Raw genomic sequence first — 11,573 nt, forward strand, 5'->3', positions numbered from 1 at the left:
TGCTGCAAAAAATTTGGAGTAATTAACTGTTATAAAGGGATACTTGGAAGCACTAATGTAGTTTCTAAAAATAGGACAAAAGAAGAGTCCGGAACCAAAATGCCCCCAAAAAAATTATGTGGAACCAAAATACCCCAATAAAAAACAAATGACAAAAGTATCTTTAGCGCAATAATTTACTACACTAAAGCAGTTCACGGAGTCGGAGCCGTTAACTACTTTAGCGCAGTATTTTATTGCGTTATAGAAGCACTTAAAAAAAAAAAAATCTATAACGCAGTAAAATATTGCGTTATAGAAACAGTACCAAAAAAAAAAAAAAAATTGGCCAACTTTATTTTTTGCAACACTTAGTGTTTTTTTTCATACTTTGACCAATGATTAGTCGTGTGTCAAGACTCCGAAACGTCAATATTTTATATAGAACCTGATATTTTTTTCTGCGTACAATAATGTATGCTCAATACATCAAGGATACGTAAACGTTCGGATCTTCATTTTAGGGGTTGAAAAGGTGCCCGAAGTAAGTTTTATTTGTAAATTTTAGGTTTAAGTGTTCTATATACATAGACGTCCATTTTTGTTTGAAGACTTGTTGTCATTAGCTTAAGGTTTTTTATTTTTAGGATTTAGATTTATTGAAAATAAAGTCGTTGCCAAAAGGTTTTTAATTGCTTTAGCGCAGTATTTTACTGCGCTAAAGATTTTTTTGTTTGTTTGTATAGCGCAGTAAAATAGCGAGCACTATAAAAAAAAAATTGGCAAACTTTTTTTTTTTTTTGCAACACTTAGTGTGTTTTTGCATACTTTGGCCAACAATTAGTCGTGTGTCAAGACTCCGAAACGTCAATATTTTATTTAGAACCTGATATTTTTTTCTGCGTACAATAATGTAGGCTCAATACATCAAGGATACGTAAACGTTCGGATCATCATTTTAGGGGTTGAAAAGGTGCCCGAAGTAAGTTTTATTTGTAAACTTTAGGTTTAAGTGTTCTATATACATAGACGTCCGTTTTTGTTTGAAGACTTGTTGTCATTAGCTTAAGGTTTTTTATTTTTAGGGTTTAGATTTATTGAAAATAAAGTCGTTGCCAAAAGGTTTTTAATTGCTTTAGCGCAGTATTTTACTGCGCTAAAGATTTTTTTTTATTTGTATAGCGCAGTAAAATAGCTGAGTACTAAAAAAAAAATTGGCAAACTTTTTTTTTTTTGCAACACTTAGTGTGTTTTTGCATACTTTGACCAACGATTAGTCGTGTGTCAAGACTCCGAAACGTCAATATTTTATATAGAACCTGATATTTTTTTCTGCGTACAATAATGTAGGCTCAATACATCAAGGATACGTATACGTTCGGATCATCATTTTAGGGGTTGAAAAGGTGCCCGAAGTAAGTTTTGTTTGAAAAAACTTAGTGTTTGACTGTAAGATTATTTTAGTCAACTTTATATGTCGAGAAAATTAGTCAGCTTTATTTTCAAAAATTGAAACCGCAGAAGTGAAATTGACATTCACAACTACATTACCCCGGGATTTTTACGGTGAAATCTATTGTGTATCATCATCTTATAAGTAAATAAAACTGAAAATTTCACGCCAATTTGGGGGAAAATTGAAATTGAATGGGATAAAAGGTGTTTTTTTAAAAATCGGCTTGGCCAAATTGCCTTGTGGCTGTTTGTCCGGATAGATCTCGAAAAAATACGCAAGTTTTAAAAAAAAAAAAACACGTAAAACGAACGTCCGAGTACAAAGTTATGACCATCTAAAGTTTGATCACTTTACAACTAGTTTTTCTCCCTATATTTTTTAGAATTATATTTATATTCAAAATAAAATTATGTCTTGATTAAAAAATAACACGCTTAAATCAAAACTTTAAAAAATAAAACACTTAAACCTTAAACAAAACTTATTTCGGGTACCTTTTCAACCCCTAAAACGACGATCCGAACGTTTACGTATCCTTGATGTATTGAGCCTACATTATAGTACGCAGAAAAAAATATCAAGTTCTATATAAAATATTGACGTTTCGGAGTCTTGACACACGACTAATCGTTGGTCAAAGTATGGAAAAAACACTAAGTGCTGCAAAGAAAAGATTTATTAAAATAAGATGTTGCGATCTTTTCATGGAAAAAATAACACACTTAAATCTAAACCCTAAAAATAAAAAACTTTAAGCTAATGACAACAAGTCTTCAAACAAAAATGAACGGCTATGTATATAGAACACTTAAACCTAAAGTTTACAAACAAAACTTACTTCGGGCACCTTTTCAACCCCTAAAATGACGATCCGAACGTTTACGTATCCTTAATGTATTGAGCATACATTATTGTACGCAAAAAAAATATATCAGGTTCTATATAAAATATTGACGTTTCGGAGTCTCGACACACGACTAATCATTGGTCAAAGTATGAAAAAAAAAACACTAAGTGTTGCAAAAAATAAAGTTGGCCAATTTTTTTTTTTTTTTTTTTACTGTTTCTATAACGCAGTAAAATACTACGTTATAGATTTTTTTTTTAACTGCTTCTATAACGCAGTAAAATACTGCGCTAAAGTAGTTAACGGCTCCCTCTCCGTGAACTGCTTTACTGCGCTAAAAGTACTTTTGTCACTTTTTTTTTTTGTTGGGATATTTTGGTTCAACATGATTTTTTGGGGGCATTTTGGTTCCGGACTCTCAAAAGAACACACTAGACCTTTGAGGGCATTTAGTCATTACTTTAAATAAAAAATGCAGACAAGCAAAAGATTTATTATATCCTTTCTGAAAATACTATTTTACCCTCCTCTTTATTAGGTTGGTCTTGTAAATGAATGTTTTGACAATTGAGATTGAAAACTTGCTTCAATCTGCAGGGGCCCAATAAGGATTGCAGAATCAATGGCATTACAGTGAAGGGATTTAAGAATTTGCTCACCACATGTACAGACAGACCTGCACGAACACACATATATATTTTTGACCTTTTTTGTGATTTTTAATTGATCTTGTAAATATGGCTGTGACATAAATGCCTCAATTAGAGGTCACTCTTGTTAAATGCAATTAGAGGCCACTCTTGTTAAATGCAATGCTCAGATCCATCCAATCTGAAAATCCAACCAAATTCATTAAATAAACTTATTGTATGTTTTGGGTGTGGTTCCCTTTAAATTTTTAAAAATCCATAATATTTGGTTTGATTGATTTTATTAAAAATAAATTTAGAAAAAAAGTAACCAAGACAATTTACAATTTTTTTTATAATTTTATATATAAATATATTGATTTTCATATAATTTTTAAGTATTTTGTATGTTTTTCATTAGGAAAGTGAATTGTTAAACTTTGTTTAACTATTAATGTATGTCTCTTTAAAAATAAAATCCTTTTTGAATATAAAGGTAATTTATATGTCTCTTTTGCAAACTCTCGTGAGAGATTGATTCTCTATAAAAGCATGTTTTGAACGATATGATGAATTGGTTTTACACTCTGAAAATCTATTACATGTTTTGATTAATGATTAATGTGCGTGAGGGGACAAACACTACTAAAAAAACAGGATTTTTCGACCTCAAAAAATGGCTATTTCCGACCTCATGAGGTCGGTTTTGGAGTAGGTCGGAAAATAGTGGGTCGAAAATATTACCGACCTCATGAGGTCGGTAATTTTTTTAAGTCGGATATTAATTTGTCAAAGTACCGATCTCATGAAGTCGGTATAATAATATATTATTTTTCAAAAAAAACCATTACCGACCTCACGAGGTCGTTATATTAACTTATTTTTTATTTTATTTTAAAACTTTTCGATCTCATGAGGTAGGTTTACACAAATATTTTTTTATTTATTTAATTATACCGACCTCATGAGGTCAGTATATCATATGAATAATATAATTATATGAGTTTACCAACCTTCTGAGGTCGGTTATTTATATGAATAAATAATATTGTTTTTGATTACCCACCTCGTGAGATCGGTAATTCGCAACTTCTGGAAAATGTTTACAGAAAACTGACCTCATGAGGTCGGCATTTTGCAATTTGTAAAAATATTTGGCAGAAAACCGACTTCATGAGGTCGGTATTTTGCAATTTCTAGGAAAATTTTGCAGAAAACCAACCTCATTAGGTCGGTATTTGCAAAAACAAATTAACAGGATCTAGCTACTTTTGTAGTTATCCTTTGTCAAGATGAAAACAATTTTATTCTCAACTAAAACAAGCTCAAATAGCTGCCAACAATTCACCAAACTACTACAAATACATAAAACATTAAATCACTTCAACAAACACATATATTACAACCCGCACTGCATCAAATTCATTTTGAAACTCTTCAAAGTTGAATCAAAACGTCATTCAAACATTCACAAGAGACATCAAACTACTTCAACTTTCACAAACATCCACACAACACTAAACTACTTCAACCCTCGCAAACATCCACAAAACACTAAACTAGTCTACACTAAGTTAGTCTATAACATTAGACTAATTCACCCATCGCAAACATCCACAAAACACTTATACAATTAAAAAAACAGTACAACATTACATTCAAACATGCCTCTGTGTATTTGACACGTGAGTCCCATCATCTTCCACACCACTAGCTGGCTAGATAGCTCAGCAATCTTTTTCTCCATGGCCATAACACTCACTCTATCGAACGACTTGGTATTGTGTAAGCTGCGTGTTGGGTGGCTGAGTACGAAGAAACTCCGCCTTTGATTGTTGATATTGATTCTGAATTTAAAAGGTAAAATTAGCATACAACATAAATCTCAAATTCAACAGAAAAACTATCAAACATTAAGTAAACAACCAAGTGTAATCAAAATTTCATAAAAGAAAACCATACAGATCGGTTGAACTGCTACAACAAATACTGCTAAAAGAAAATTGATACAAAGGACTTAAATACAACTGCAATGTATACTTAACATCTACAAGCTCTCAACAGAAAAGGTAAAAGAAAATCCCTATACTGGAACTTGAGGGAAATAACTCAAAAGAAATGGAAACCAATATGAAAGTACTCAGTAACAGCAGTGTGTGCATTTTACAGTTAAAAAACACATTCAACAAACTGTCAGCCACTCAAGGGATTCAAAATGCCAAAGCAAGAACTCAGGGGGTGGAATAGAGAGGGCATATCAAACATGTAAATAGAATGTGCTGCAAACATGTAAATATAACATTTGTTTCTTAAAAAATGCAACAAACTAAAGTATGACATGTTCCAATAAGGCCAAGGATATTGGAGGAGTGTACATTTTTCAGAAGTTGTCACTAAGAAAGAGAGTAACATATCTCTTGCCTTCCCTTTCTTGGATTTGCCTTCTATTTTGTTACATTTCACTTGGTTCTCTGTGAGTCGATGGCAATTGTGCCATGCCAAAATTCATAGCCAATTATGAACCAAATCAATTTGTAGCTCTTTCCTAACAAATTCCATGTCTCTAGTCTATAATATCTAACTTAAACATCAATTTAGGTAATTAAAAGAACTCATCTGGCTTCTTTTGTTGAGTGAAAATTGGTCCTAATTTAAATAAAATTTCTGACGAAACATATTCAACAAACATAGTAATAGTACAGAACTATGATTCCATTTCTATGTTGCTTTAGCTTACTGCACACCAAAACGTATGCTTACTTGAGCTGTTGCCATTATGAAAATTCACGTTTAGAAGCATCTAATGCTCCTCTTTCGTGTTGTGATGCTTTATGTCCTCATAGGATGTCCCTTAGCTAAAAACCAACCATATTTCTTATTTGTTCTTGTTTGTGTTTTTGTTTCTATTTAACTAAACAATGTCCCCTTTTTGGAGACATTAATGAAAGTGATTTATGAAGGTTTTTAGATTAAATAAAACCTACAACTAAATGCAGTTTATTGCATACTGCAACAAAACGACTACACATTAAAATATTCTGGAGCCAAATAAAGTGGAATGGATATTGAACAAACTACCTAGTTTGGGATTGAGACATAATTTATTGGTTAATTTAGATCGGAACTCGGTCGATGGAAGAGGAGGCGGCAACCAAATTTCACAACTGTTTCTCATCCAAAACTTTCAACTTGTAAAATATGAAAAATAAAAGGATGCTTACATAGGTCTGCTCAGCCCGTTCCTCACACCATTCGTCTGGATCATCAGTGTTTTTCTTCTTCTTCACGTTAGTGATCATGAATGCCTCATCTTGAGGCACTGGTGTAATTTATTCTTCGGAATTTATATCCTTATTCAGCCACTAACTCAGTTTGCAGACATTACTGATCATGAAAGGAACATGGGCATGTCAATTTCACATTTTTATGAAAAGCCAAATTACCATTTGCCCTTAGCACATTATATATCTATGAATGGAAGTAGAACTGAAATTAAGAAGCTGAAATAAGAGAAAGTTATCAGAAAATGTATTGTCCCTGTTTTTGTAGCCAGAAAAAAAAAGTATGGTGCTCCTTTTACTACTTTACACATTTTCCATTTTAGTCCATGGTTACAATGCTCAGTTAACTTCACACTCAAACACCATCCATGGCAAAATCCGAACTAAAAAGGGTTCTTTCACACAGATGAAAATTCAAACAACCACTGATTTGTCTTTCCAAAAGCAAAATCTTTAGTCTTGGCTAATCCATCAAATTACTTCTCTAGCCAGCTTGTTCCCACCCCTTTACCCACTAATTCATATTTCTATAATTTTGCACTAAAAAATGGTGAAACCAAATATCCCATAGAAAGCAATTCAAAATTGCAACAACTCACGTGACCCGTATAAAGAAGAGAAAAACAAAACCCAATTATTTTGCTTAAGGCAACGACACAACTTTACATGGTGAGCAAATTTCTTAGCTAGAAAAAGAAAGAAAGCATACCTCAAATGGTTGGCCGTGGACGGCGACGGAGATGGCATTACTGGGCAGGGACGGCAGCGAACGTGACTGACAGGAACGGTGATGGTGGCGGCGTGATTAGGGTTAGAGAGAGGGAGAGAACGTGAGAGGAAGAGATATAGAGAAATGTGAAAAAAAGGTTTGGGTCTGATTTTAATTTTATTTGACTAAGATTCCGACCTCATGAGGTCGGTATCTTTAATTATTTAACTTAAAAGAATATCGACCTTACGAGGTCGGTTTATTAATAATAATTTATAATATTTTTAATTAAACAAACTGAACTCATGAAGTCGGTTAATTTAATTATTTGATTTTTAATTTAAAAGAATACCGACCTCGTGAGGTCGGTTTATTAAAAATAATTTATAATACTTACTATCAAATAAATTTCCGACCTAATGAGGTCGGTACATTATTTTTTCAAATTTTGTACAATATTACTTGTCACACCCCTTTTTGCCCCCCCCCCCCCCCCCCCGGCGCTATAAACGCGCAGGTTTTTATTATTAAAGGGTTTTCCATTTGAAGTGACAGTTTTGAAAAGGGATTATCTTATTTACAGAGTCGCCACTTGGAATTGAGTTTTGGTGATCCAAGCCACCTTATGAATCCCTAATCAAAAGGAAATGACTCTTTTATTATGGTCCGCGAAAACAGAAGACCGGGTAAGGAATTGTATTGACCGGGGAGAAGGTGTTAGGCATTTCCCGAGTCCCGTGGTTCTAGCACGGTCGCTTTATCGACTTATATTTAGCTTAAATTAATCTTTGAATATATTATGTATCTGAGCCTCGATTTGCTCGTACTTTTATTGTTGAACATCGTATTGGTCTTAAACCGGATAGGTAACCGCATTCCGAATCTTTTAAGCGTCTCAAAATAAGATGCATAACTGCATTCTTACTCGAAACAAAATTAATTGTTAAAAATGAGTTCGGCCAAGGTGCGTAACCGCATCCTTGAGTTATTTATAAACGTCTCGAAATAAGATGCGTAACCGCATTCTTAATCGAAACAAACATCTTAAAACATGCCTAAAGCTCATCTAGCGTTAACGGCAATTATTTGTCTCTAAAATCCGAGACTTAAAATTATTTGTTCATATTTTTTAGTCATTTTTCACTCTTTAACAACGGGTTTGAATAAATTCGCAACCCATCTCGCTCCCTTACAATTTGTTTTTTCCGCTCTTTTCTTTTCCTTTGACAACGAGATTTGAAATAATTCATATCTCGTCTCGCTCATCTCACAATTAGTTAATAAGTCCTTAAACGCTTGAATCCCCCCCCCCCCCCCCGGATTTTCTTCTTAACCAAACGACCGCCACGTCTGAGCCAATACAATTCTCTCTTCCGGACATCGGCAGAATAGTTACGTTACTTGAATACTCAGAGTTTGTGAGCGATCATCAAAATTACAACGCAACAGTGAAAGGATTAAACATTATGCTATGAAAATGCACATATAGAGAAGAAACCACACTTACAATAAGATATTTTTTTAAATATTTTTTCAAACTTAGTCAATTTTACTATAGAGAAACATGCTTAAAAGAACAAAACCTGATTAAATCACCAAAAGCTGCATTCTTACGTTTCAAAAACAGAAAATAGAATTAAGTGTAAGTTAATCAACATCAAACCAAACAAAGGGCCACCTCTCATATTTGAGAACAAAGAAGAAATAAACAACCAAACAAATATAATTGATATCCACGCAAGCTACTTAACTGATGCTATACATATGATTTTATATATTTAGTCTGCATGCAAATCACTGAAACAAGGCATTTAAAATGCATAAACATCTTCATCTCTCTAATCACATTAGTATTAAAATAGGTTGATCAAGGGTCAACACGTTAGCCATTTTAGTATGATCTTTTTATTTCTGTGGTATAACGAACCACAAAAAATCATTTTTAATATAAATCATAGAATCATTACACCATAAATACAAGACAAAGTTAAAAGGAAATATAATGGAAAGAGAGCCAAGGGACCAAAACTTAAACGAATTAAACCTTCGCAATATTGATAAGAAACATCCAACTTTGTGTACAAAAGCTGAAATGGACAGCAACTACATTCGAATAGAGAAAAAGCAAGAACCTTTGCCCGGAAAATTCGCCGACGACCGACCTCAAACGAGACCTCAATCGAACCAGAAGAAACCAACGAGAATGGCGGTGTTTAAGCGATGTTATGGTGGATACTTTTAGGCAAAGGAGAGGGTCGGTTTTGAAGGGTGGTCTACATGGTAAAGATGAGGTTCCAATGGTAGCTCTTAGGTGATGAATGACGAGGAAGATGAGTATTTTCGTGGATGTTGCGGCTAATGGGTTTCTTTTTCTCCCGTGAAGGGGCTGAGGTGTGGCTGATTTTTTATTGTGTGTTTTCGTGGTCCCCACCCCTAACAATAATATTTCCCTAAAAACGTGAACCCCTCCCCTTTTTGTGATAAGGTTTGTTATAACTTTTGTCATTTTGTGTTGAGGTGGTATATTTTTGTGGAAGAGTGGAGTGGTGAGCAAGAATTATTCTAGGTGAGGTGTCAAAATGGGAGTGGTATCATGTGTGAGTTGGTTAGGGAAAAAGACAAAAGTAATGGGATATTTCTTGAATTATCTAAAAGAAAACTTAAACCAAAATAAAATATACTAACTAATTTAATGAAATAAAATATCACCCAAAATATTGAAACGAAATCAAAATGACAAGAAAATAATTCTCCCAACTAAATAACACTATTACAGTAGCTTAAAACTATTTTATAGGACTCAAAAGTTGTGAGAACTTTAGAAACTAAGAAAACATATTTTTTAGGAAATTTTCTTTCTTTTGTTGCAAATTAAAACATAACTTATATTCTAAAAATAGCAAATACTTTTTGTTCTTTTTGATTTTTGCAAATAAGCCTACTAAATAAAAATAGAATACAATCGACACGTCAAAAATTAAAATTAAAAGAAATATTTAAACACTATAAGGTGAAACACACGGGGAGGGTCAAAAATCACGTGTCTACAGCTGCCCCTGTTTGATTGAGAACACGAAGAGTTTTCAAACAAACAAGTAGACAAAGAGACTAGTTTGACCCTACCGTTGTTCTAAAAGGAAGGGAAAGAAAGAAGATGATGCAACCGAGCCCTGGTTTTGGGCATCCTACATATCCCGGGTTGTAAGGGAATCAGGTCACGTGTAGTTCAAAAGTAAGAAGGCAGATGAAACATATTGAGGTGAATAGTTGAGTGAGGTCCTGTCGAGGCTCCGGTCCGCGGTCCTATTGTTACATCAAATGAAAGACAAAAGTAAAAAAGAAAATACAAGCATAGGATCCTAGCTATGGAGCTTCTCTTGAATCTTGACCCGAATCTTCATGTTTTCCCAAGTGTGAGATAAACACTTCGATCTCGAATTGAACTTGAAAGTAAACTCCACGCTTCAGGCGGGGTCCTGATCTTGAAATTGAAAAGCAGTTGAATGTTGACCCTATTATTCAGGCGGGTTCTTGCAACTTCTAACTGAAAGTACACCCTATTCTTCAGGCGGGCTCCTGAACATGAAATTGAAAGATGTCCCTATTATCCAGGCGGGTTCCTGAACTTGAAATTGAAAGGTGGCCCTATTCTCCAGGCGGGTTCCTGATCATCCCATTCTTCAGGCGGGTCCTGACTTGCTCCCATTTTCAGGCGGGTCCTGACTTGTTTCCCATTTTTCAGGCGGGTCCTAACTTGCTCTCATTCTTCAGGCGGGTCCTGACTTTCTTCCCATTCTTCAGGAGGGTCCTGACTTTCTCTCATTCTTCAGGCGGGTCCTGACTTGTTTCTCATTCTTCAGGCGGGTCCTGACTTTCTTCCCATGCTTCAGGCGGGTCCTGACTTGTTTCCATTTTTTAGGCGGGTCCTAACTTGTTCCCACTCTTCAGGCGGGTCCTGACTTGTTCCCATTCTTCAGGCGAGTCCTGCAAATCATCAAAGACAAACAACACGAACAACATTTTCTGCCCCAGTTTGCACTAGGAAAATTTTTGTGAGTGTTAGCAAAATCATAAACTCTTTGTAAGATAATTCAATGATGTAAGTAAAATCAAACGCTCTAACTAGGAAGTGCGTCTCCTAGAGGTAAAACTGAAAATTCTAACTAGGAAGTGCGTCTCCTAGGAGTAATGGCTCAATTTAGGAAGTGCGTCTCCTAAAAGAAAAACCTGAAAGACCCAAAATAAGAAGTGTGTCTCTTAGGGGTTAAAATCGAAAGACTCTTACTAGGAAGTGCGTCTCCTAAATGTAAAAACTAAAAAACCCTGACTAAGAAGTGCGTCTCTTAGGGGTTAAACTGAAAGACTCGACTAGAAAGTGCATCTCCTAGGAGTAGAGGTTTGCATTAGGAAGTGCGTCTCCTAAAGTGAAAAACCAGGAAGACCCAGACTAAGAAGTGCGTCTCTTAGGGGTTAAACTGAAAGACTCGACTAGGAAGTGCGTCTCCTAGGAGTAGAAGTTTGCATTAGGAAGTGCGTCTCCTAAACGTCAAAAACCAGGAAGACCTAAACTAAGAAGTGCGTCTCTTAGGGGTTAGACAAAAAGACTCGACTAGGAAGTGCGTCTCCTAGGAGTAGAAGTTTGCATTAGGAAGTGCGTCTCCTAAACGTCAAA

General features: G+C 34.7%; 1 long non-coding RNA gene across 1 annotated transcript; it reads right to left on the reverse strand.

The window, feature by feature from the left end:
- Positions 1–4,300: 4,300 nt before the first annotated feature.
- On the reverse strand, positions 4,301–7,029 carry LOC132642688 (uncharacterized). Its single transcript, XR_009583302.1, has 3 exons — positions 6,902–7,029; positions 6,133–6,295; positions 4,301–4,758 (listed from the first exon to the last, which is right to left on the reverse strand). It is a non-coding gene; the product is annotated as an uncharacterized LOC132642688 (long non-coding RNA).
- Positions 7,030–11,573: the final 4,544 nt, after the last annotated feature.

Source organism: Lycium barbarum, chromosome 5 (assembly GCF_019175385.1).
Source record: "Lycium barbarum isolate Lr01 chromosome 5, ASM1917538v2, whole genome shotgun sequence".
NCBI classification, from domain to species: domain Eukaryota; kingdom Viridiplantae; phylum Streptophyta; class Magnoliopsida; order Solanales; family Solanaceae; genus Lycium; species Lycium barbarum.